General features: G+C 39.0%; 1 protein-coding gene across 2 annotated transcripts in view; it reads left to right on the forward strand.

Annotated features, from left to right (window-relative positions):
- The first annotated feature begins 316 nt into the window (after positions 1-316).
- CDK17 (cyclin dependent kinase 17) overlaps positions 317-25,188 on the forward strand; it is an 87,740-nt gene continuing 62,868 nt past the window's right edge. The window contains exon 1 of one of the 2 annotated variants that reach the window (XM_059681925.1): positions 317-456. The gene's annotated coding sequence lies outside the window, so the exon portion shown is untranslated. Of the gene's footprint in view, positions 457-1,302; positions 2,321-25,188 lie in introns of those variants that run through there. The other variant, XM_059681926.1, reaches the window with a different exon arrangement.

Genomic DNA, 25,188 nt, shown 5'->3' on the forward strand with positions numbered 1-25,188 from the left:
CGCAGCCGCCTAGTGAGAAAGCGACGCACACGCCGCGAGCCAAGCAGCCGCCGCGGTCTCGGCTCCTCGCCGTCCGGCCCCCGAGAAGCTGCCCGCGTTCGGCCACCGCCTCCGCCGGTTCGGCGCCTGCTTCTCGCCCGCCCGTCCGCCTCGATCCCGCGGCCCCTCCGAGGGATTAGTGGCCGCCCGCGCGGCTCGCGGCCCGGGAGCCATGTTGACCCGGGGACTTGGCAACGCGTGAGGGACCCGCGCGGCCCCTCCCGAGGTTCCGGACTCGTCGGCGGAGTGGGCAGCGGCCGCGGCGGGGAGGCCTGCGCTTCGGAGGCGCCTCGCTCTGCCAGCTGCCGGGACCCGGACCTGCATCCGGTCACCGCGGGCGTCGGCGGCGCCGCTTTCCCCGGGCGCCTCGCCTCGCCTCGCCTCGCCTCCCGCGGGACGCGGCCCCCGCACTTGCTGGTGAGTTGGCGGCGGCGGCGGCGCGGGCTTCCCCCGCTGCCCGCCGACCCGGGGCTGAGGGGCGGGAGGCGCTGGGGCCGGGGGGCCGGGCGGGCGGGGGTCAGGCCCGGCCGGGAAGTTGCGGGAGGGCGGCGCGGCGGGCTCGCGGGTGCCGGTCGCCTTTGGGGTGCAGCGAGGGCCTCGGGGCGTCGAGGCATTTCCGGGGCCGGGATGTCTGTCGGGCTCCTCGGCGAGAGGCGCCTCGGGCCGCCGCCTTCGGCGCTGGCTGCCGCGTTGGTCTCCGGGGGAGGCCGGCTCCCCGCGAGGCCGAGGAGGGGAAGAGGCAGAAAGTCCCCCGAGACACAAAGGTCTCCGGGGCGGGGTGGCGGCGCAGCCCCGAGGGGCAGGAAGGGACGCGGGCCGGGGCGCTCCGGGCGCCTTGGAGACGCGGGGGGTGTGCGCGGGTGGGAGCGCGGAGGCGGGGGCGGAGGGGAGCGGCCCTGCGCGGGGCCGAGACAAAGATCGGGGCGCCCTCCCGCTGTCGGGTCCCACCCCCGAGGGTTGGTCCCGACCAGAGGTGGAGGGAAGGTGGGAAACGGCAGGGACCGAAGAGGAGGGGGAATGGGGGGGACTGCCAAGTATTGTCTCCATCGCAGCCGCCTTCCTCGGCGTTCGGTGCCCGGTGCCTGGGCACCCTCGCCCCGCTGGATAGCTCCGATCGCCGCCCGCCCCGCACCCCCGCGCGGCCACAGCGGCTCGCCTGCGGTTTTCCCCGCGTTCTCCCCCTGCTGCTCACCCGCTCCTTTTCGGGTAAGCGGTGTTTTGCCTTCAGCTGGGGGAACGTTTGCTAATGACAGGATGCCTGAGCTTGTTGTGACCCTGAACTGCCTTGAACTCTTCTCTCTTCCTCCCACCCTTTCCTTTCTGGGATCTTACAGTGTCACATGGCCGTTCACAATTAGCTTTTCTTCTGCAAAAAAAAAAAAAAAAAAAAAGGCAAAAGCATTTGGCTGCAATGTGTGGCGCTCGTCCGTCCTTTTTATGGCGATGTCTACCAAAGACACGTTGCTGGTGATGGTCTGGTACCTCTTTAGTGGGCAGATTAGTTTCCTAGATACAAAAGTGGCCAGTTTTGTTGGGAGTTTTGGCGATTTCGAGGGTCGGCAACGTGTATTCCTAGCAGCCCGACCTGTCACTGGCAGGAAATGCTTGAGTTAGAGACAGGACAATTCTTTCCTCAAACTTTGCTGATGGTTTCTGGATTTCTTTTAAGGGATGCTTGTGTAAGAAGGTCAGAGGAACAAAGCGGACTTACTGTATGTTAGGTTTATTTGTTAATCATTGGGCAGAAGAGAATGAATGGGATCTTAAGACCTTTGATGCCCTGAGTAGAGGAAAATCCTCCTTTTAAGCTAGAAACAAGGTTCAACCAAATATTAAGGGGAAAAATTAGCTCGTGGTAATACCATTGGTTTTGTTCTTCTGATACTAAGTAGCTGGCTTATGAAATGTTGGGATGATGTTTTGTTAATGAAGACATTTTAGTCTTTATAATTCTAACATTGTTTCATAAACAACAGTTGGATCAAAAGGAAAAACTGGCTATATTTAGGGAATACAGTATTGTTTTTATGAGAGAATATTGGAATATGAAAAGTGTTATTCTTTTATCTGATAAACCATCTCATGTGCCAGAAACACTAACAATTTAAATGCGGGGCTTTAAAGAAAATAGCTCAGTCTTTGAATTTATCTGTTTTAAGATTACTATGCAGATATAATGTATTATTGATTTTTTTACAGCAAAAATAAAATCATTGAAATGTGAATGGAAAGAAAATAAAAGTAAAGCCTGTTTGATGTAAGGCATCAGTGTTGATATTGCGTAAGAACAGTCATATCTTGTTGCTTGCTACCATTAAAATGTTGACACTATAAAAATTGTGAAAGGATTTCAGTTTAGGAACCAATGTCTGAATTGTGGGACTCTCTAACCCCACCCCTTCCAGGCACCACCACTTAACATATTTGTGATGTTTTTGAAATTAACAGTTCATATCATTAATAATTGATGTTTTATATAACATTTATTTATCGAGGATACACTTTTTTCCTCCATATTTATTAGTGTCTGATTAGAATTCAGTGGTTCTCAACCTTCCTAATGCCGCAACCCTTTAATATAGTTCCTCATGTTGTGGTGACCCCCAATTTCATTGTTACAAATTGAACATAATTAAAGCATAGTGATTAATCACAAAAACAATGTAATTATATGTGTTTTCCAATGGTCTTAGGTGATCCCCCTCCCCCCGTGAAAGGGTCATTCGACCCCCAAAGGGGTCGTGACCCACAGGTGGAAAACCGCTGGATTAGATAATAGAAGTTTAATTATCACTAGAAGGTAATCTACCAAAAAGTTAACAAAGATTTATGGGTAGATAAGAAATATATACATTTCTGTATTTTTCAGATTTTCACATACTTTTACAATCAGAGAAAAAGTATATGAATAATTAAAGTCTTGTTAATATCCCAATCTGTTTATTATTAAAAGAAGCTTCTGTAAAATTTGTGATTTATTCTCATCCTTGGATTCAGGCCCAAAAAAGTAACTTTTAGTGTTAGGTATTTGAAACAGTGTAGGTTGCCAAATGTTCTCTGGTTACTAGTAGGAAACGAGAGATATGTAGTAAAGAGTGATGAAATTGGAAGAATTGATTCATTGTATGGTAAGCTTTGTACACCAGTAATCTTGTTCTAATAAGTCATTGGTTATACAAAAAAAAGAGAGAAATTAAACTTTATTTTGTCTGTAGCAGAATAGCTGTGTTGACTAAGCAGATTTTAATGGATATATTTGTTGATATTTTTAGTTTTCAGATAGATTCAGTCCTACAATTAATGGTGGAAAGAGATGGCATTTAAAATACTTTATGCTGTTAAGGCTTTTGTTTTTTTCTTAATGTCCAGCAATATTTACCTCCTTTTTTTTTTTACTGGTGAAATGAATGACTATAAAACTACAAATACTTTATTGTGGACAATGGAAGCTATAATGACAACTGAGCTAGATATTCAGTAGTGGAGATAGTAGTGTCCATATTGTTTAATAGTCCTGAATATTTATAAGGCACTACATTTTGAATCATTATTACTGTTCTCTAGTCTTTATAAAAATTACTAGAGGCCCGGTGCACAAAAATTTGTGCACTTGGGAGGGTCCCTCAGCCCGGCCTGTGCCCTCTTGCAGTTGGATCCCTCAGGGGATGACCACCTGCTGGCTTAGGCCCACTCCCCAGGGGGATTGGGCCTAAGCTGGCAGTCAAACATCCCTCTGGCAGCCCAGGAGCCCTCAGGGGATGTCCACTTGCCAGCGGGGAGCAGGCCTAAGCTGCAGTCGGACATCCTTAGTGCTGCTGAGGAGGTGGGAGAGGCTCCCACCACCACTGCTGTACTGGCAGCCATCAGCCTGGCTTGTGGCTGAGCAGAGCTCCCCCTGTGGGAGTACACTGACCACCAGGGGGCAGCTCCTGCATTGAGTGTCTGCCCCCTGGTGGTCAGTGTGTGTCATAGCGACCAGTCATTCCCAGTCTTTCTGCTGTTAGGGTCAATTTGCATATTACCCTTTTATTATATAGGATAGTCGCCTGGTGCATGGGTGGGGGCCGGCTGGTTTGCCCTGAAGGGTGTCCCGGATCAGGCTGGGGGTCCCGCTGGGGTGCCTGGCCAGCCTGAGTGAGGGGCTGAGGGCCGTTTTCAGGCTGGCCACACACCCTTCAGGATGGGGGTCCTTCTGGCGTGCCTGGCCAGCCTGGGTGAGTGGCTGATGGCTGTTTGCAGGCTGGCCACAGCCCACAGCTACCCAAGCACCCACTGGAGGCTGGCTGGAAGCAGGTATCTGGGATTTATTTATCTTCTATAATTGAAACTTTGTTGCCTTTTGTGGAGGCCACAGCTGGCCAGTGCGGGTGGGAAGCTTGGCTTCCTCCACCACCGGGGCAACCAAGCCTCCTGCTTGCTCCAGCTCCATGGCTGCTGGCTGCCATCTTGGTTGGGTTAATTTGCATATAGTCACTGTGATTGGCTGGTGGGTGTGGCTTGGGCATAGCAAAGGTACAGTCAATTAGCATCTTTGTCTTTTATTAGTGTAGATAGCTTCATGTTATGGCATTTTCTTATATAGCTTTTATACTTACACGGTGGATACTTCCTTAAGTATTGTTAAAAAAAAAAAAGGAGACATGTTAAATCCAGGTTATTAGATATTCTTTAGAGTATTTTATCTACTTAAAAAATTGCCTTCTTGCATACATGTGAAGGAAGAATAATTTTATGTTCCCTGAATTTTAAATGTGTAATTTTTGCTTAAATTTTTACAGGGGAAAGAGTTATTTAAAATGCAGTTTATAAACTGATTTAGTAATTTTGCATTTTAAATGAAGATTAAAAAAATAAGTTTATGGCATTTGAAAATGAGCTTTGAAATTAACAGTTCATATCATTATGTGTGAGGTAGAAAACTGCCTACAGTGGAAAATCTGTTCAGCTTACTAGCATTTGATCTATAATGTGGGTAATTTCTTTGAAGTGGTAGGAAGAGGACCTATTAGAGTGGCTATAAAAAAATAATTCTGAAATGTTTATAATAAGCCAAGAATTCTGTCATGAGTGGATTCTTTGTTATTATTTTGCTCCCAGGCTTTTTAGTTGGTAATTGCTTTGATATCTGCAGAATTTTGACCTGAAAAGAGGAATTGCCAATGGCCAGCAAAATGTATTGACTATATCTGAGTGTGGCTTACCTTTCCTGGCTTGTTTTCACTCTGTTGGCCAGGTTGGAAAATTAATACACGTCTATCTATAAATCTAGTAGATGGAGTGCTATCCTATAAAATAAAAGCCTAATATGCTAAGTGTCTGGTTGTCTGGTGACTGGTCAACTGTTCAATCAAAACATAATATGCTAATGATATGCTAAGGCCGCTCAACCACTCGCTATGATGTGCACTGACCACCAGGGGACAGACACTCAGACAGGTAGGTTAGCTTGCTTCTGGGGTTCCAGTTGATCGGGACTGAGTGAGATGGGCCAGACAAGCCCTGGAGCCCTCCCGCGGTCCCTCCGTGGTCCTGATCGTGCACCGGTGGGGTCCCTTGGCCTGGCCTGCACCCTCTTGCAATCCGGGACCCCTAGGGGGACGTCAGGGAGCCAGTTTCAGCCCGATCCCGCAGGCCACTCCCTTTGGAAGGGCGCCAGACACAGGGCTCATGGCTGATGAGAGTTGCTGCAGTGGCTCGAGCCTCTCCCAATTGGGGACTGATTGGGCACGAGCCCGTGACAGGCTCAGTGGGGCCAGGACGAGTGGGAGCGGCAGGTAGGAGATGCAGGCAGTATTGGACTGTGGGTTTTGGCCCCATCCCTGCAGGCCACCCAGAGGGACCTCACCTGTGCATGAATTCGTGCACTGGGCCACTAGTTGTATATAATGTGTTCTGCAGTAACATATGATACTAAATACTGTATTTGAAGTGGTTTACAGATCTATGGCATATTCGGATGAGTGAAAATTATCGTGCTCTCCAAAGTCTCCTTTTAAAATCATGTTTTGGCCTGGCTGGTGTTGCTCAGTGTTTGAGTGTCAACCTATGAACCAGGAGGTTACAGTTTAATTCCCAGTCAGGGCACATGCCTGGGTTGCGAGCTCCATCCCCAGTAGAGGGCATGCAGGAGGCAACTGATCAGTGATTCTCTCTCATCATTGATGTTTCTATCCCTCTCCCTTTCTCTCTGTAATGAATAAAAATCTATTGAAAAAAAATGTTTTGATATAAGCTATGTGAAAGAAATAACCTTAGTTAATATCTTTTGGTAGGTACTATGCCAAGTGTTACTTTGTTAAATACAATAAGCCCATTCTATAGGTCAAGCATGTCAAAAGGCTAACACAGGCCAAATAAACAAGGTTTAAGTTTATGTGGGCCGCAAAAAAAAACACACAAAACTTCAATTTTCATAGAAACGTAGGTTTATTTTGATAGAGACATGCTGAATACAAAGGGCTGAAATAAATGAGTAATCATTAACATAAAATAATAGAACATTTTAATAAAAATTAATATTTTTTCTTGAACATTAACTTTCCAGACACTGAATAACTGCACAAATTAATAAGCGTAATGCAAATAAACCTATTTTTCTTGTTCTCCAAAAGTGAAATATTTCCTGTTGCGCACACCAAACAAGTCAGTACAAGACTAATGACTTGGCAATCAGCTGCTAAAATGTTCACTGCTAGAATTAGTGAAGAGAAATGGTGTGCATGTGCGTAAGGTGTGTAAGGGAAATGCAAGCAACGTGATTATAGTAATCAGTCATTAGTGAACATTGTAGTTCATTATTAATTATGTATAACAGGATATTGTAAAAATTAAGTTAAAAAATTTTTATTAAAACATTTCTTACATACTGTTATATTGCCTGGGCCGCAAAAATATTTGTTGTGGGTCACGAGTTTGACATGCTTGCTGTAGGTATTGTGCCTGTATTTTTTTTCTTGCTTTTTGAAATTTTTTATTACTACCAAGTACTCTAATTTGTTAGTAAGAAACAAAATACATCCTTTTAAAGCTGTGCTTTGGGTCTTTCATTCTCTATTGATTGTGGCTGTTTTTAAATGAGGAAGCAGAGGCCTTAGTTAAGTAATTGTCTTCAGGTTGAAGATTTCTGTTTGGGCATTCAAACCATGTTAACACTGTCTCTAGGGCAGCGGTTCTCAACCTGTGGGCCGCGACCCCTTTAAGCGTCGAATGACCCTTTCACAGGGGTCGCCTAAGACCCATCGGAAAACACATAAATAATTACATACTGTTTTTGTGATTAATCACTATGCTTTAATTATGTTCAATTTGTAACAATGAAAATACATCCTGCATATCAGATATTTACGTTACGATTTATAACAGTAGCAAAATTACAGTAATGAAGTAGCAACGAAAATAATTTTATGGTTGGGGGTCACCACAACATGAGGAATTGTATTAAAGGGTCGCGGCATTAGGAAGGTTGAGGACCACTGCTCTAGGGGGATGTGATTGTTGAGTGCTGTAGAGAGGTCTAAAACGTGGTAAATGTAAAAGTTCATCAAAATTAGATTTTAAATTCTCTTTTCTACTTCATAAAAATATCAAATTATACAAAATGGATAAGGGAGGATATATTTATACCTCAAAATGAATTAAAGTCAAGATGCTAAAAAGATATTTAAAGTATTTGTAGAGTTATTTTTAATCATGGATTTATCAGCTAGAGTTCTATGGGCATAAAATGAATATGGGTGCTGCAAAGCAAAAGAAAAATTATATTTGGCCTTGTGATACAAATATGTTTATTTTTACTTATATGTTTACTTATTTTGCTTTTTCATGTGTTAAAATTAGTTTGCATTATTTGAGCATATACCATAAAAAAGAAGATAGCCCAGAGGCATTCTGTGTAGTTTACTTCAGTACTGGATGAAATTTTTGCCTTAAAGTAGATAAATGTTATGTCCACATGTACATATGTATAATTGCCTATTGGTTTTGATATTGCTTGCGTATTTTAATTAAAGTGTAAATTTTGATATTGTGTTTTTATTGATATATGGTTATATATCCCTGAAAAATGGAACTAAAACCAGATTGTGCATTTTGGGGCATATTTTTTTATACTGAGAACCAACCCTTATGATATAAAAATTGCAAATTAGTATTGTTGATATATATCTTATTTCTTGTTCACATTTAAACAACAGAAAATTTTACTGACCTGACAGTAGTCCATTAAATTGAAAAATAGAGATTTGCTTTCTTTTTTGTTGTCATAAAAGTTAATTTAAAAGATTTGTCAACCTTTTAATAGCATATTCTTGTTTTCGTTTAATTACTTGTTAGTGTACGTAAGTACTTTCGAGAATACTCTAAATTTTGTATGAGTATTTGTAAAGAATGGGAAAAGGACCCTAGAATAATTTATTTTTTACTATATTTTAGGTTAGTTACTAACTCATTTGGTTCTTCTCAAATGATATATGTAATACTGCTACATATTCTTACAGTTAGTGGTTAATATTTGTTATTAGTGTGTGTTAATGTCAAATGATATAAACAGCTTGGTAAATATTGATAATATTGGGACTCTTAACACTCCAAATTTAGAGGCATTATCCTTTAAATTAATTAATATGTATTTTAAAAATAGACTTTTAAAAGAACGTAACATAACTCCAGATTTCAGTATTATAACTGGTTTGCACTGCTATTTCTGGTGGGAAGAGACTTTTTCATTGATTTTTTAAAGTAAATTGATTTTTGAAGTAAATTTTGGATTCCTTTAGCCCCTTGAGCATGTTTTGCTGAATTATTTTTAAGACATCCTTTATTTATGGCTTTACTTTACTTAATAAATTTGATTTTCCAATTTACTCAGGGGTGTAATCAGTAAGTACTTTTAAAGCATTTCTTGTGTCCACAACATTGTGTTTAGTACCTGTAAATGTTATAAAAATATAATTAAATGTGGCAGTATTATAATATGACATAACAGCGGTATTGGTTGCCTGGGATGTTCTGTGTTTGGCCCAACCCTTAGATTTTACATGTTCCTTGGACAGTTTCATCCATATTTAGTGCTTTGTTTTTATCACCTATCTGCTGACGAGCTCCACTTCTTTATTTCTATTCAATCCAGACCTCTTTTTCTGAGTTCCTTTCTAACTATACTTCCCAGATATTGCCTCTCAGTGCTCCCTTACCTAAGTTGAACTTTTATTGTGCCCTACCTCCATTCCTAATCACAGTGAGTGCACCATCAGCCTAACCACTTGCAGCAGCTTATGTTTTTCTAAGGTGCTCCCCTCCCCCCCGCCCCCCTGCCCCAGTCCAGTCAGTTACCAAATCCTGTTGATTTTATTGCCCTAAATATCTTTTATATTTATCTTTTCCTATCATCATTTTCATATGTCAGGGTTTTGAAAACTTCATCTGGATTACCACTTTTGATTTTTCCCCATTTTAGGTTAAAAAGTATTCATTCTTTCTGTATATTTATATTTGTGTATGCCTTTTTACCCTTTTATCCTTCCTCTTTCCTTCCGGATATCCATCCATCCATCCATCTATCCATCTATCTATGTATATCTCAAGTGCCCTTCATACTCTGTACTAGCACTATGGTCAGTGCTAGGATACAAAGGTGAGGAAATGTCTTGATATTACAGTGCTGTGACACTTGGAGATAAGTTCTCATTTTTAAAGATAAATGTCACTTCCTCTGAAGTCTTCTTTGATCCATTCTGGCAGAGTTATGGTAATTTGGCTATAACACTTATGTCTACTATGGTACTTGACACATTGCACTGTAATTAATTACCAATCTCTCCCATTTTGGCTGGCTTTATGCCTCACAGGGACTATGCTTTTTTAATTTTGGTATATTCCCCAAATTATTTCTTATTCAATTGCATGAATGAATTGATGAGATTAGGAGAAACAGCATTGAGTTAGTAAATTAGGGTCAAGTTAATTATGGCCTAGAAAGAGCCAAGAATTAATTTCAATACAGTAGAAAATAAAAATCCATCAAAGGGTTTTGAGTATTGGAGTACTCATAGACATTACTTGTGTGAGAGTAATCTGGAAGCAGTTTATAGGCCAATTTAGAGCATTATTGGGCCTCTTTTTGTGGTTTATCTTCACCTGAGGATATTTTTTCCATTGATAGAGAGTGGAAGGGAGGGAGAGATACAGAGAAAGGGAGAAACATCAATGTGGAGAGACACCTTAGTTGCCTCATGCCCACACCCTCACCGGGACCAGGGAACAAACCTGCAACCCAGGTATATGCCCCTTAACATTCAACCCTTTGGTGCACAGGCTCACATGCTACCATTGAGCCACACTGGCCAGGACTTATTGGGCCTTTTTAATTACCTATAAGCTGTACTAACTTGTTATTTTTTTGACAAATTGAAATATAAAATTACAAATTATATGTAAATTATCTATTTCATAAGGTCTAAAAACATTGGTCAATAATCGAGTAAAATTTGGTTTAATTGCTAAAATTTTATTAATAAAATCTAGCACTTTAGCTATATAGTATAGTATTAGACTTAAAAGCATTTACTGAAGTGAATTACAGAGTTGCACTCAAATGGATAGACAATGTATTTAATGTTTTCCTGTTACCCTGAGAGTTTAACTAGGAGCGTAGTTTTCATTGGGATTAACTAAATAAAAACTAGTCTAATTTTTAAGTTAAAGACATTTTATTGAGTTTTGTAATTGAGCTTTAACTTATACCTCTGTTATAGTAGATCCTTATATAACTAGATTTGTTTTAGAAATCAGCATGGCTTGATAACATTTGAGATGTGACATTTTAAAAATGAGTTTTTATAATTTGTGAGATTTGTGGTTTTTCATATTCCTCAATTTATGATATGGTCTTAAAACATTAAATTTTTTATATCAGTTAATTTTTCAAGGTCATGATTTATTTACCTACATTTTATCACTTTCAGAACAGTGGAGTCAGCATTGTATTTTTGTTCATAAGTTTATGAGCATGAATTTTTGACCCTCCATTTTCTCCAAATATTTTTATTTACATTTCTATTTTTCTCTGATTCCTTTTCTTCCCCGAAAGGTCTAAAATGGTTGACAACACTTTTTATTTTAGGTATAGTTTTTTGTTTTTGTTTTTTGGAAAAAATCTACAACTCTCATTTTTATTATATAAAGTTTAGAATTGGTTATATGTTTGTTTTTTCCATAAAGACTGCTTCAATAGTAAATGATAATCCATGTGAACTTGAGCTAGTTACTTGAACTCTTAAGGGTCAGTTTCTTCTATAAAATTGGGAAATGCTAGAACCTACTTCATGAGATTGTGAGAATTAAATGAAATGATAACATGTAAAACACTTTGCAAAGTACATGGCACCTAGTGGGTACTCACACAGTTAAAGAGTAATAAAAATTATATTATGGGAAATATAATGGGGAGAACTGTTGGTAATGGTACTAGAATGTTTAGCTGATCCATTCCTTCGGGTCAGTGAATGTCTAAATAAGTGAATCACAAGGACAGTTGAATCAAAATGTCAAAATAATTCCTCTGGCTTTTTGAACTGTGCATACTTCATAGATTTTCTAGTAATGCCTCCCTATTCTCACCGAATTTGAGAATGAATGTATTGGTGAGTTGGTGTTACTAATGGGTGTAAGTGCATCCTTGAGGTGTATTGGGGGACGAGGAGTAGTTAGTATAGACTAGTGGACTAAATAATGTAGCATATTCATTGTTTCTTACCTAATGACCAATTAGAAATAAAGCTGTCATAATCTTCCTGATGAGCGCATTGATACTCAAATTTTTCTTTTAATTGTACCCTCTCTGTTCCCCTTCTTCAGAACTGTACTATACCACTTGTTTGACATCTTAATAGTCTAGACAGTATTTGCTTTCCTTGTTTTATGACTTTTGTCTGTGACTCAGGTTTCTGAAGTTAAAGTAGAATAACAGGTCATATAACTTATCCATCAAAAGAAGAAATTGGTTTTGCATTTTATCTTTTTGTTATAAAATTTGCTTGGATGCTTGCTATTTATTATCTTACATTTTTGTTTATTATTTTGTATTTTTCTAGGTCAGTAGCCTTAACCTGAACTTCAGAAGCACTCTTGTTGATTTAAAACAAACAAACAAACAAACAAACAAAAAAGCTAGAAGTGCATACCTGCCTGCGTGTGTACAATCTCAAGCTCTGTCCCTGTACAACTGAATTGGAATCTCTGAGTTTGGGTTTTATAAATGTTCTAGGCAATTCTTGAGTTTTAGAAACACTTTGGAGGTTAGCAGTGTGAAGGGGAGGAACCAGTCACATATAAATTAAATTTGAAGTTAAGGCAAATTGATTAGAACTTTCCATCATTCCATCTTATTTTTTTCTCGCTTTAAAAACTTTGAATTTTCTAGTTTTATTATATTTTGGGGGGTTTTCTTAGGTTTATGTATAAAGGCCAAATTGGGGAACCCTAAGCCAAAGGTTGTTAGTAGTCCATCAATAGATGGGGGAAGGTTTGTATATAGAAGATGTGGAAGCAGAGTAAGGAAGTTATTTGATTGGTATAGCTTAAGCAGTTATCTTATTTGGGAAAGCATAGCTGACGGTTTGTGACTGGTTCTTTTTTATTTTTATTTTTAAGTCTCACACAAGGATATGTTTTTTATTGAATTTAGCTTCTCCTATGTACCCTGACTGGGGGTGTCGAACTCCCCACATGGTTATGCTCCCTGACCAGGAATTGAACCCACAACCCTTTGTGGCATGGTAGGATGCTCCAAACAACTGAGCAATCCTGCCAGAGCATGATTGCTTATTAAGCTTCCCAGTGTCTTACTGTTTTCTACTGCATGAACTCAATTTTAAGTTTTGGAAAATTATTTTAAAAAAATATTCTTATCTAAATTCCCTAGCAATGGTTATAATCTTCAAATATTCCCCTTATCTTTTGTTGATATATAAAGTTTAGTATCCTTTTTATACATTAAAAAAATAGCAAATCTCCAAAATTTAATAAAATGTAAGACCTTTTGAAGAAAATGCTAAAACTATATTCTTTTATATTTCCTATATATACAATCATATCATTTGCAAACAATGAGTTTCTTTCATAATTCTTTTTATATATTTCTGTTTTCAATTTGCTTATATTTGTTTAGGGTTTTTACATTTAGTTCATGGAAGAGATTATCCTATAATTTTTTTCTTATAGTATTCTTATCTGATTTTGATCAAACACTATGCTAACCTAGTGAAATCAATTGAGCAGTGTTCCTTCTGTTCTTTGAAATTGAGATTGAAATTCTTGGTCTTTGAGAGTTTGATGAAACTCATCAGAGGAATCATTTGACCCTGTCATTTACTTTGTGGGAAGAGTTTTGACTACCAATTTAGTTTCTTCAGTGGTTATAGAGTATTTAGGTTTTTACATCTTTTTGATTTAGTATTAGATATATTTTTATAGATAAGCATTTCTTATGTGTAATCTTCCAATGTTTTCCTTTGGAAATATAAACAAATGTATATTTTATTTTGGAGATTTTTTTCATCCTATATAATAAAAGGCTAATAGGCAAATCGACTGAATGGCAGAACAACCAGTCGCTATGACAAGCACTGCCCCCTGAAGCTGCCCCCCTGGTGGTCAGTGCGCTCCCACAGGGGTCGTGCCACTCAGCCAGAAGCCAGCCTCTCCCACCTCTGGCAGCGCTAAGGATGTCCAGCTGCCCAAGGGGATCGGGCCTAAGCCAGCAGTTGGACATCCCCCAAGGGCTGCTGGACTGCGAGAGGGCACAGGCCAGGCTGAGGGGCTCTCCCACCCTGAGTGCACGAATTTCGTGCACCAGGCCTCTAGTATCTAGATAAAGTTCTTTATTTTTAACAGCTGAATAGTACTTGCATGGGTATATGATTTAGTCACTCAGTCCTGTGTGGACACTCAGATTGTTTCCTATCTTTTCCTATTACAATGGCGAATGAATAACATACATATAGTATCTTGTACTTGCAGAAAAAAATTAGATTCTAAGAACAAGGATTTCTAAGTTAATGATAAATGTTTCTGTACACACGTGTATTTCCTTGCTCTGTCAGCTGAGAGGGCTTAGAAGAAACAACATCCCAAGTAGCAGTGAGCATACCTGGTGCCCGTTTCTTAGTTTCTAATACCATTCTTCCATAAAGGAACCAGGGCTGTGCAAGGTGAACCTGGATACTGGAAATGTAATGCTGGAAAGTAAGGAAGTATTCAAACAAAACAGTGAATGAAGTTTGTAAAAGAGTCACAGAAGCCAACTGAAAGAGCTCCCAATGGCTCATACTAAAATAATTTGAGCAACAAAATAAGATAGTATTGGGTTGTAATTAAAATACAAAATAATACCCATGAGTCCATACTGATATAAGTAAATACATAAATAAAATCAATAGACAAATCTCCTGTGCAGAATAATTCCAAATAATTTATGTAGATACTCAGCCCTCAAGGAGGTATAACATACTCCCCATTTAAGGAGTAGAAAAATCGGGAAAAGGGTAACTTGACATAAGCAACACCTGACAAATACTATGTCAGCCATGTGACCAAAGTTTAATACTGTAAATATTATACTATATATTTTATAGTATGCCTTTTATATGTTATGAATACGATCTATAAATATATTATATATGCTATAAATATAAGTGGGGAAACACGGGACTTGGTTGGAAAGTCTGTAAGGAGGAATATTCGAAAGGTCGGGGGCCTCTAGGGGGACCTTGCTAAAGGCGGCAGACCCTGCCTTGACTTTTCCAAACAAGTCTAAGCCCCCAGGTGTTTTACTAGAATTTTTATATTTAGACTTCAAACCGTCCTTGCTTAAAGGACACTACAGATGCATGTGTCTTCTCAAGGATGCTTACCCTGCTGATAGTATCTAATTGTTAGTTTTAGTACAAGCTGTTGCTACAATAAAATCCTAAGGAGGTAGGCAAAGGAGCTGTCTGATTCCTTTAGCCAGGCAGTCCCTTAGCCCTCTCTTTCACAGAAACGTGTGTCAGAGTAATCATCCGTCCGTCACTCAGGGTCTGCCAGTCTGCCCCAGCATATCAATATGTAATATTAATAGTATAGATCAAATGTTTGTGTCCATTCATATGATAAAACCAAATTTCCAATATGATGATATTTGAAGGTGTGGGGCCTTTGGGAGGTGCTTACATTGTGAGGGTGTTGCCCTCATGAATGGGATTAGTTCCCTTTGAAGAGATCCCAGAATCTGCAGGGGCCTTGATCTTAGACTTCCCAGCCCCTGGAATTGTAGGAAATAAATTTCTGTTGTTAATAAGCCATGCAGTCCAAGGTATTTTGTTTTAGCAGCCTGAACAGTCTAAGAGAATTAACATTAACAGTCATAAATCATGTTGATAGCATGAAGTGATGAGAAAGGCACTTCACCTCTATGATCTTCCTCTAAAAAAACCATAGCCCCAGTCTAACCACACAAAAAAACACCACAAGACAAATGCCAGTTGAGTGATATTTTAGAAAATCATGAGCAGCACTGCTCAAAACTGTCATGGTCACCTACAACAAGGAAGTCTGTTTTTCTGTGTGAATACTTTCAACAAAGATTTTTTTAAAAAAATATTTTTGAAAACATAATTTTACTAGTAAGTTATTTATTTAAAAATGATGATTGTAGAAAATTGCATTGGGTTATATTAAAAAATCAAAGTTAAAAAAACTGGCCACAGGGCCTGCTTTTATTTTATTTTATTTATTTTATTTTTCTAATCTTCATTGTTGTAAGTATTGCAGATGTCCCCCTTTTTCCCTCATTGACCCCCTTCACCCTGTCCCCGCTCTACCCCCAGGCCTACACCACACTATTTATTGTCTGTGTCCGTGGGTTATGCATATATGAAGATGAGTTCTTTGGTTTATCTTTTCGCACCCTTTCCCTCTCATCTTTAGGTAAAAACTAATGGAATAAATAAAGAGTGGACTTTAGTTGATTATGTTTTAGTTTTGGTTCATTAATTGTGACAAATGTACCATACTAATAATACAAGATCTTAAGAGCAGAAAATAGGTGTGTGGTATACTATCTTTGCAATTTTTCTGTAAATTGAAAACTATTAAAAAATAAAATTTTTTTTAGGAAAGGTAGTTGCTTCTGTAATCTTTTAGATGTAGCCAAATTGTCATTTTCTACTACTACCTGAATATGAGAAGCTGATTTTTCCATAGCCTCACCAGCTGAATGTGTTGTCAAACACTGGGAATTTTGCCACTTTGACAGATGAGAATTGGTATAACTCAGACTATTGTATTTCTCTCATTATGAATAACATTGAGTGTTTTTTATATGTTGAATGGGCACTTACCTACTCCCCACCAACTCTGAACTCTCACGTTCTTGGTTTGTTTTTCCATTAGGTTGTTATTTTTTTCTTGGTTTCAGTTCTCTATAGGGAGACTAGCCCTATATTTGTAATATATATATTTGTAATATATATATTTGTAATATATATATTTAGACTCTTTATAATGTAGAATTTTTCCTTTTCCATGTGGTAGAATAATTTTTTCTTTTATGTTTTTGGATTTTGAAATATAAACTTCACTACTCCAAGATTATAAGGAGTTCATTCATATTTTCTGCCAGTACTTATGGTCTCCTTTTTTACATTTAGATCTTAAAATTTGAGTCCTTCCTTCCACTCATTGAGGCATTTTGAATGCTTAGCCTTTTCTATCAAATTACTCTCCTGTAAGCATGCATGTGGGTTTTATAGGTGCTTTAAAGGAAAATAAATGCTTGTGTACTTATTATTGGTGGATTAGATGTCTCAAATTTTCTAGAAAACATATTTAGCATTTCACTGTGTCTAAATTCCAAATCTTGATTTAAAAATAATTTTACAGTAATGAAAACTTTTTTAAAGTTTTTTTCATTGTTAACTTATATTTAACAGTCCTTTTTTTCTTCTACTGATTATTAGTGTTGTGTATTGTTACATATTAATTCATTTTCCCCCCATTCTGTTTCTCCTAAGACTCCTGCTTAGATTGGTAAACCTGTCTGTAATTTAGCTCCCATCTTCCTTAGAACTCCTTACTGGTTTAATGATCCCTTTGAAGTTAGTACTCATTAAGAAACTGGAACCAGTAATATCAGTGGATGCTGCCTAATGTAGGGTGAAGATTTCTTATAACCTTTTCTTATAAAACTACTTGTGATGAAACCGGTAGTGCTGAGATGAATTTTGACAAACATTTTGGAAACTATGTGGTATGATGTGGAATGTTGGCTCCTGGTAAATACCACCAAAAATAACCGGTAAGTTTATTGGTTAGGGTAGTAAAGGAGAGTACCACCTTTACAGAATTAGTAGGATACATGGGGTGAAGTGTGTGTGTGTGTGTGTGTGTGTGTGAGAGAGAGAGAGAGAGAGAGAGAGAGAAAGAGAGAGAGAAGAATAGCAAAGTAGAAAGGGAGAGCAAAGGGACATTTGTTGAGAATATGGAGTCTTTGAAGCAAGTATTTCAGTGCAAGAACTTGAATAGAATTAGTAATGATCATGATATAGTGGTTTAGGATTGATAGCATAGCAAAGCAAGGGTTTTGATGTGAGATTTCTCAAAGTCTTGGAAAGTGAACAATCATTTACTGCTCTTTATTGAAACGTTGAATAGTCTGATGTTGGTTTATATGGAGTTTTGGGAAAGTTCCTGAAGTGAACAATGAAGTTATTTGCAACTCTTATCTGCCTGGGCAAGGGTTTCCTGGAATAGTAAAGTCTTGTAGTTGAAGACAGCTGGACAGTGATGTTAATGTAGATGTAAACTCTGGGTGCAGATGGTTTCACTTCTCAATGCCTATTCAATACCAGTGAACTTGAAAATCCTACATAATAAAAGCATAGTATGCAAATTGTCCCCTCCACCGGAAGTTGTCTGGGAGTTCAACCAGGGGCGGGGCCAGCCGGGGGAAGGGAGAGGGAGTACCTGGCCAGTAGCCACTAGGGACCCTACCAGTTAAAGAATTTCATGCACTGGGCCTCTAGTCTATCCTATATAATAAAACTGAATGGCCAAACAGCGAAACCACCATCCAGACCATCTGAATGACCATCCGGAACCACACTATGACATCCACTGGTGCCAGGCCAGCCGAGGCGGGTGTGATGCAATTTGACGGGTGCAGGCCATTGCCCCATGATCGCCCCACAGAGGGAGGCCCAGGCCCTGACCAGCGGGCTGCGGTGGGTGAGTGGGGCCTACCTTTGCAAGGGAAGCCTGGGTCCCGGGTGCCGAAGAGAAGCCAGTGCTGGCAGCCGGGGGAAGGAAGGCCTACTCTTGCATGAATTCCAGCAATTGGAACGGCGGAGTGACTGGTCGCTTTGATACGCACTGCTACGGGCAACTGGCCGAATCCGGGGATCGGCCCCCCCAACTGCCTGTGGCCCCTCCCCCTTGCCAGCCCTGTCCCTGATGGCCCCCCCTCGCACCCTGAGCTCAGGCATTGAACGTCTGCCTCCCCCTGGCCACTTGGTCTCTGTGGGGCTGAGGCCGTTCTAGCAGGTGAGCTGTGCCCACATCTATAGCTTCTACAAGTAGGACTCTAACAGAAGTGGAAGCAGAAACAGAAAATCACTATACGCTCAGCACCTGAGCCCGAGCGGGCCACCAGCAGTCGGTCCTGTCATCCATGCAGTTTTGGCCCAATCTGGTTAGGGCATGTGCAGGAGGCAACCAATTGAAGTGTCTTTCTCACATCCATGTTTCTCTCTCTGTCTCTTGCCTTCCCTTCTACTCTAAAAATCAATGAAAAATGTCTTCAGGTGAGGATTAACAACAACAAAAAAATATACATACATACACACATAAACATAAATACATGAATATTAGGGGGTGGGGCCCCACAGGTGCATGAATTTTGTGCACCGGGCCTCTAGTGTATTTATAAAAAGTCTAATTCTTAGGCCCATCTACAAAGATAGTACATTCTCTTATGTGAGGAATTTGACATTTGATTTTTTCCCCCTAGGAATGAGGCTTAACTTTGACAATTAAGGAGTCCAAGGTACCCAAATAAGCCGTTGGATATGAGTCTGTAACTTAGAAAAGAGATAGAAAAGGATCAGAAATAGAAAATTGGGAGTTATTGTTTAGATTGAATCCACGTACCTAGATGAGTTTGCCTAAGGAGGAAGCATAGAGAGAGAAGAAAAATACTTGGGCCTTAAGAGTTCTATCTAGTACTTAACAGCTATGCTGGTGTTTCTGTCTCTTTGTCTATGTCTCTCTGTGTCTGTTCTGTTTATCCCCTCATTCCCCGCTCCTTCTCTGTGTGTGTGTGCTTAAACCAGCAAAGGAGTGGCCAGAGAGGTTGGAAGAAAACTGGGAATATTTGTGATCCCTTGAGATGTGGCTAAAAGGTAGTAGTGAGGTGAGAACACAAAGGCCTTATATGCCTAGGTGGAGAAAGACCTATTGACTTTAATGGTGATTTTTTACTCAACAGTTCTGTACATGTACAAATTATTGGTTATTTATAGAACTATTCAGTCTGTCATGACATTCTTCACATAAGAATTTCCTAGTAGAAAATTTTGCTTGCTGGGTAGCTATTTGAAATTATTAAGAATATTTTCTTAGAAATAATTTTACCAACTTGCTCCCACATCACCCCATAAAAGTTATTTAATTTCTAATTTTCACTGTGATCGAGGAAAGGAGGTCAGTGGCATGTAGCCTGCAATTTTATATATAGTATATATATATATATATTTGCTGTTCATAATATGGAACTGTATAGTGGAAGAACTAACGTCTGTTGAATGCATCCTATGGGCCAGGCACAAATACATACATTCTAGATTTCACATCCTTTTGAGGTATTATGTCCCTCCTTCAAAGAAGAAACTAAGGTTGGCTCTCTCAGTGTCATACTTCTCACTCCCCCCAATGCCTATATGAATCAGGATTTGAATCTATGTTAGGTTTACACTCAATTTCTGCTACCCCAAGTGGACTTCTGTATGTTGTAAATCCTTTATCAACATATTCTAAAGTTGTATGTAATTAACATTTCACCAAAGGTGTTCATTAAGTGTAGAAATATGTTATCTCTCAGCTTTTGAGGATCAAGACTGAGCAAAGAGAGGATCTAGGTCTGTCGGGGTCCAACCCCAGCAGGTCCAGGGGTCCCCAAAGGTGTGGACGGAGTCGGCGAAGAAGGAATGACACAGGGACAGCGTTCAGTTGATCAGCAGCCTAGCCAGGATCTCTAGCCAGGATCTCCAGCGAGGTTCTGGTTAGGATCTCTAGCCAGGTTCTGTGTCCATGTTCTCTTGCTAGGTTCTCCAGGTTCTCCAGCCAGGTTCTGTAGCCATGTTCCCTCGCTAGGTTCTTCAGCCAGGTTCTGTCCAGGTTCTCCAGCCAGGTTCAGTCACCAGGTTCTAGTCAGGTTCTCTTGGCCAATTTCTGTAGTCAGGTTCAGTCCAGGATCTTTTGCCATGTTCTCTCCAGCGAAGTTCTTCTGTCTCTAGAGAATGTTCTGTGTAGGTTCTGTGCCTAGGTTCTATCTCTCTTGGTTCTGTCTTATAAGTTCTGTGTCTTGCTGTCTTGTTACATCTGTATTTATACCAGTTGATTCCAATCCTATCAATCTCTATTCCAAAGGTTAGGGCGTTTCTTATCTCCATTTCAGGGAGTAAAGATTATGTAGCTTAAGCATGATTGTTCATAGTTAAAATGATTAATTACCTGCCTGGCACTTAGTTAAGAGGTTTTATTCCCTCCCTAACTTCAGGGAAAAATCCCTACCTGGGGATTCAACCTTTCTCGGAGAGGTGACCTTGGTTAAAACACAGCGCCAAGAAGGTGAGCAAACATATTAAGAACCATATGCCATATATGCCAGGTCCCTTGAAACAGCAAGGATGGACCGGCTCCCGGCATAGGTCCATATACTCAATCTTTGATTTATTAATTTCACCTGAGGGAGACATTCAGGTTACAGAACAGCATTATGATGTCAGAATTCTGATTAATTCAGGTATTATTCTTTTCAAATATTTTTATTCTCATAGAAAACCTTTCTTTGAACTTAAAAAAAACTTTGTCATTAGTTATGTGTGTACACATTTACCCTCTTTTTTCTTCATTTTGTGTTAATCTAATTTAGTGCTTCAATGTTCCTATTTCTGATATCCCAAGGTTTCCTAAATAAATAAAATTAGTAGAATAGAAAATACTAGAAGTGAAAATGAAAATTTTTGAGGGAAAAAAAAGTGTGGCTATAGAGTTTAGTTAGGTTCAAATTTTCTTAATCTTTTGATTGAAATCTTATCCTGTAAATCTTACAGAAGTAAATTAAGTGAATTTGTTAATGGGCTCATTGTTATGCTCCTTCCCTCTTAGATTGGTATGTGAGCAGTTTCTAATTTTCCATTTAGCAAATAATGTGATAGAGGATTAATTTTTTTTTTTTCTCCTCCAAAATCACAAGAAGGCTTTCCTGAAGGTGATGATAGTTTTTAAATTTTGAGGTCAACTGTTAAATGATTCAGCCCTAGGAAAAAAAAACCTTTTTGTGGAGGTATTTCCAATATCTTCAAAACAAACTGATGACTGTTTTAAAGTTTTGGTTTTTTTTCCTAAACAGCCCTTCCCTTCACCAAATAAAAACTTTACCAGAAGTTTGATGAGTGCTGGCGTTTTTAACATGTTGCCAAGGAAAGTTGGCTGCTATCCAGTAAAATTTGTCTTTGATAAAGTGTTAGTTTTTTTTTAATGTGATAAACTATTATTGTGTCATCAGTTATAGAATGACAAAATAGCATATTCAGTTGTCCAATTCAGATGTCTATTGGAGTGAAAGGCTAGAAGGTTGCCTACATACTTTCTTTAAACATGAAGATCAAATTTATAATTACCTTGTGCCAAGTATGTTAAGAACATTCTCAAAGAAAACCTGCATGAATATTTAGAAAGTAGGAGATTTTGTGAGATTTGTATTTTGAAAACATGAAAGACAATGCATAATCCTTTATTTGGTGGTACTTGAAAATGTGTCATGTGATACAGGATTAAATTATTTTGACGGGAGTTGAAGTTTCATTCTTATAATTACAAGAATGTGACCTTCTAAATATCTAGATGTATATTTTTACATAATTCTTTCTGTTAAAGTGAGGTTCCTAAAAATGCTCTTTAAATTTCTTATTGTTGGAGGTAGGAGGTAATTAAAAGAGTGAATGATTTGCTGATCCTCACAGAATATCTTTACATCAGTGAAGTCATCACTTGTCACCGTGTGAAGTGTGATCTTTTCACTTTTGTAGGCTGACATTCCTGTTGAGTTCATTTTGAGGTGATGTGATATTGTAGAATGTTTTAATTTAGGGATAAAGTATAGTGTTAATTTAGAAATTTACAGTCAAATAATTTGGCTTAATATCAAATTTTTTGGATGTAAAAAAAATAGAAGCCTTTGTCCTTTTATTTCACTGAGGATATCAGAAAGATAGTAATGGTAGTGAAATATGTACACAGAAGGTAAGTACACAGTAGGGTTCCAGGAAAGGTTTAATTATAGTAACATACTTAGAACAAGAAATTTATTCTGCCACTTTTTAATTTCTAGATAAAAAATTAAATGTGTGTAAAAAAAAAATAAGATGTTTTCTCCTTGGTAAAATAACATATCTGTAGATGCAGTTAGAACCACAATACAGGGGGTCTATTTGGACTCCTTGAGAAGCATTTTAATGCTCCAGATACTTTATGAGCATTCTCTGTGATTGACACTTTCCCATTTCCCTCAATATGTGAGTAAAGTTGATCAGAGTAAAATACATTGCAGAATTCAGTATTAATGAATTTATACCCATTTTTACTGTACCTTACTACTCATGAGTTTTGTAGAGCTTTGTTGAGTACCATTAGGTTTTCTTTACTATTGATTGTTTACATCCCTACTACTTGTATTTTAATCAAATTTTCAGCCTGCTATTATAAAATCAGTCATGTAAGTGAATATGTATTTAAGTTGCTAGGAGTTCACTATAAACCTTGCCCAAAGCATAAAAATTGATTTTCTAGCATCAGATCAAATTCTGTAATAAAAATTTATTTTTAATCCTATATAATAAAACCCTAATATGCAAATTGACTGAATGGCGGAACGACTGGTCGCTGTGATGCGCACTGACCACCAGGGGGTAGACACTCAACACAGGAGCTGCCCCCTGGTGGTCAGTGTGCTCCCACAGGGGGAGTGCCAGAAGCCAGGCTCAGGGCTGGTGAGTGCAGCGGTGGTGTTGGGAGTCTCTCCTGAGAGCCTCTGTGGCAGCGCTAAGGACCCCTTGGGGGATGTCCAACTGCCAGCTAAGCCGGAGGGCGGACATCCCCTGAGGGGTCGTGGACTGCAAGAGGGCGCAGGCTGGGCTGAGGGAATAACCCCCCCCCCCCCCCACCCCCAGTGCACGAATGTCGTGCACCGGGCCTCTAGTTTATATATAAAACAATCATCAAATCTTAGCTGATACCACATATTTCAAATGGTATTTGTAAGAATTAAATAAGAAAAGACCTTTTCATAATAGAATTTAATCTTTTTTTTTTTTTTTTTTTTTTAAGAAAATCACATTCACAGAGGTGGGCTGATGGGAAGATTATGCAACAAAATTTTTGTTTAATTGTAATAGTTTGTTTTTCCCTTTTCTTTTTTCTGTTTAACTTTTTTCCAGTTTATGAATATTAGTTAAAATTGCATAGAAATTTTATTACAGTTCAACAGCACTCCATGTAGAAGGGAAATTGAAATGATCTGCCTCTACTACAATTATGAAATTTGTTTCAAGTTTGGTTTAAAGTATTTTGAAGACAGAGGATTGCATGCTTGCAGAGACTTCTGTATATAGCATTTAAAATGCAAGTAAGGGTATAGTAGAGGCTCTAATTACTTTGTGGCCTTCATTCTCTCTGGAAGACTAGAGATTGATAGCCATGACATGTTTAATACCAACTGGTGGCTTGTAGACTTTCCTTGCCAGTTTTATTTATTATTGGCATTACATAATATAATTGCATATTACTAAACCAATAAAAAATCAGTGCATAGGGAGAATTATTTCTGTGAAGATTTTGGGAAGACTCACTAAAAAAATCTTGTGGACTTAGATGTAAGGAAGACAACCAAAAGCCTGGAAAGGTCATACAAATATAGAAGATTTTGGCATTTAGTGCTTTATATGTGTTTTCAAGTTGTACCTTTATTTTGTAAGAGATACATGAGAAATTGTAGAGTATATTGGCACCTGGTTTATATAAGGAACTCCTATCATGACCTTTGTCTCACAGCAAACGATTGGTAAAGCACATTTGAATGTTTTAAGTTAAAGTACTTAAGGTACATAGGTGTAATCTTTTTTCCTTTTTGTGATTTTCCTGAATTACTGACTTGGTTAGTGGACTGGTCCTAAGTAGTTGATTCATCAGTTTTTATTTTTATTGAATATACCTCTGTCAGGCATTTTTCTTGAACTCTAACTTGAAGAAAGGTCAGTAGTAGGACTGAAGCACTTTTTCAGACTTTAACATAGATTCTGTAGTAAAATTAGAATAATACTGTGATTGCATAGTTAGTACTACTTGCAGCAGTGGTCATAAAATTTTGTATTCAAGCCGTATCCTTTAAGAAGACTTTATAGTTACCTAGGTTTTCGGACCCTCTTATGATCCTTTCTAATCTTGTTTGCCCCCTTTCTTTTGAAAACACTTGGTTTCTTTTAAATTTTCTCTTCCAAGGAATCAGCTGATGTTTCTAAGGCTGACTTTTGAGTCAATATAATAGTTCCATATACAGGAGTCAAAATATTTCATTTTCTAGTAAATATTAGGTTAAAATGTGAAACACTTCAACAGTTGTAGCTTATTTGGAAAATTAAAAGGTTATTTTTTATTTATGTTTATTTTAATTCTTATCTTAGGGACCTGAAAATACCTTTTAAGAATTCATGGCAAAGGAATTGGCCTGCACTTGTATCTTTGGAGGCACAATGCCCAGAGAGGGGGCCCCAAAGCTTTTTCCTGGCTGCCTACTCTGGAGCAGCTGACTAACCAGCTGCAGAGCACATTGATCTGGTT

Source organism: Myotis daubentonii, chromosome 2 (genome assembly GCF_963259705.1).
Source record: "Myotis daubentonii chromosome 2, mMyoDau2.1, whole genome shotgun sequence".
Taxonomy (NCBI): Eukaryota; Metazoa; Chordata; class Mammalia; order Chiroptera; family Vespertilionidae; genus Myotis; species Myotis daubentonii.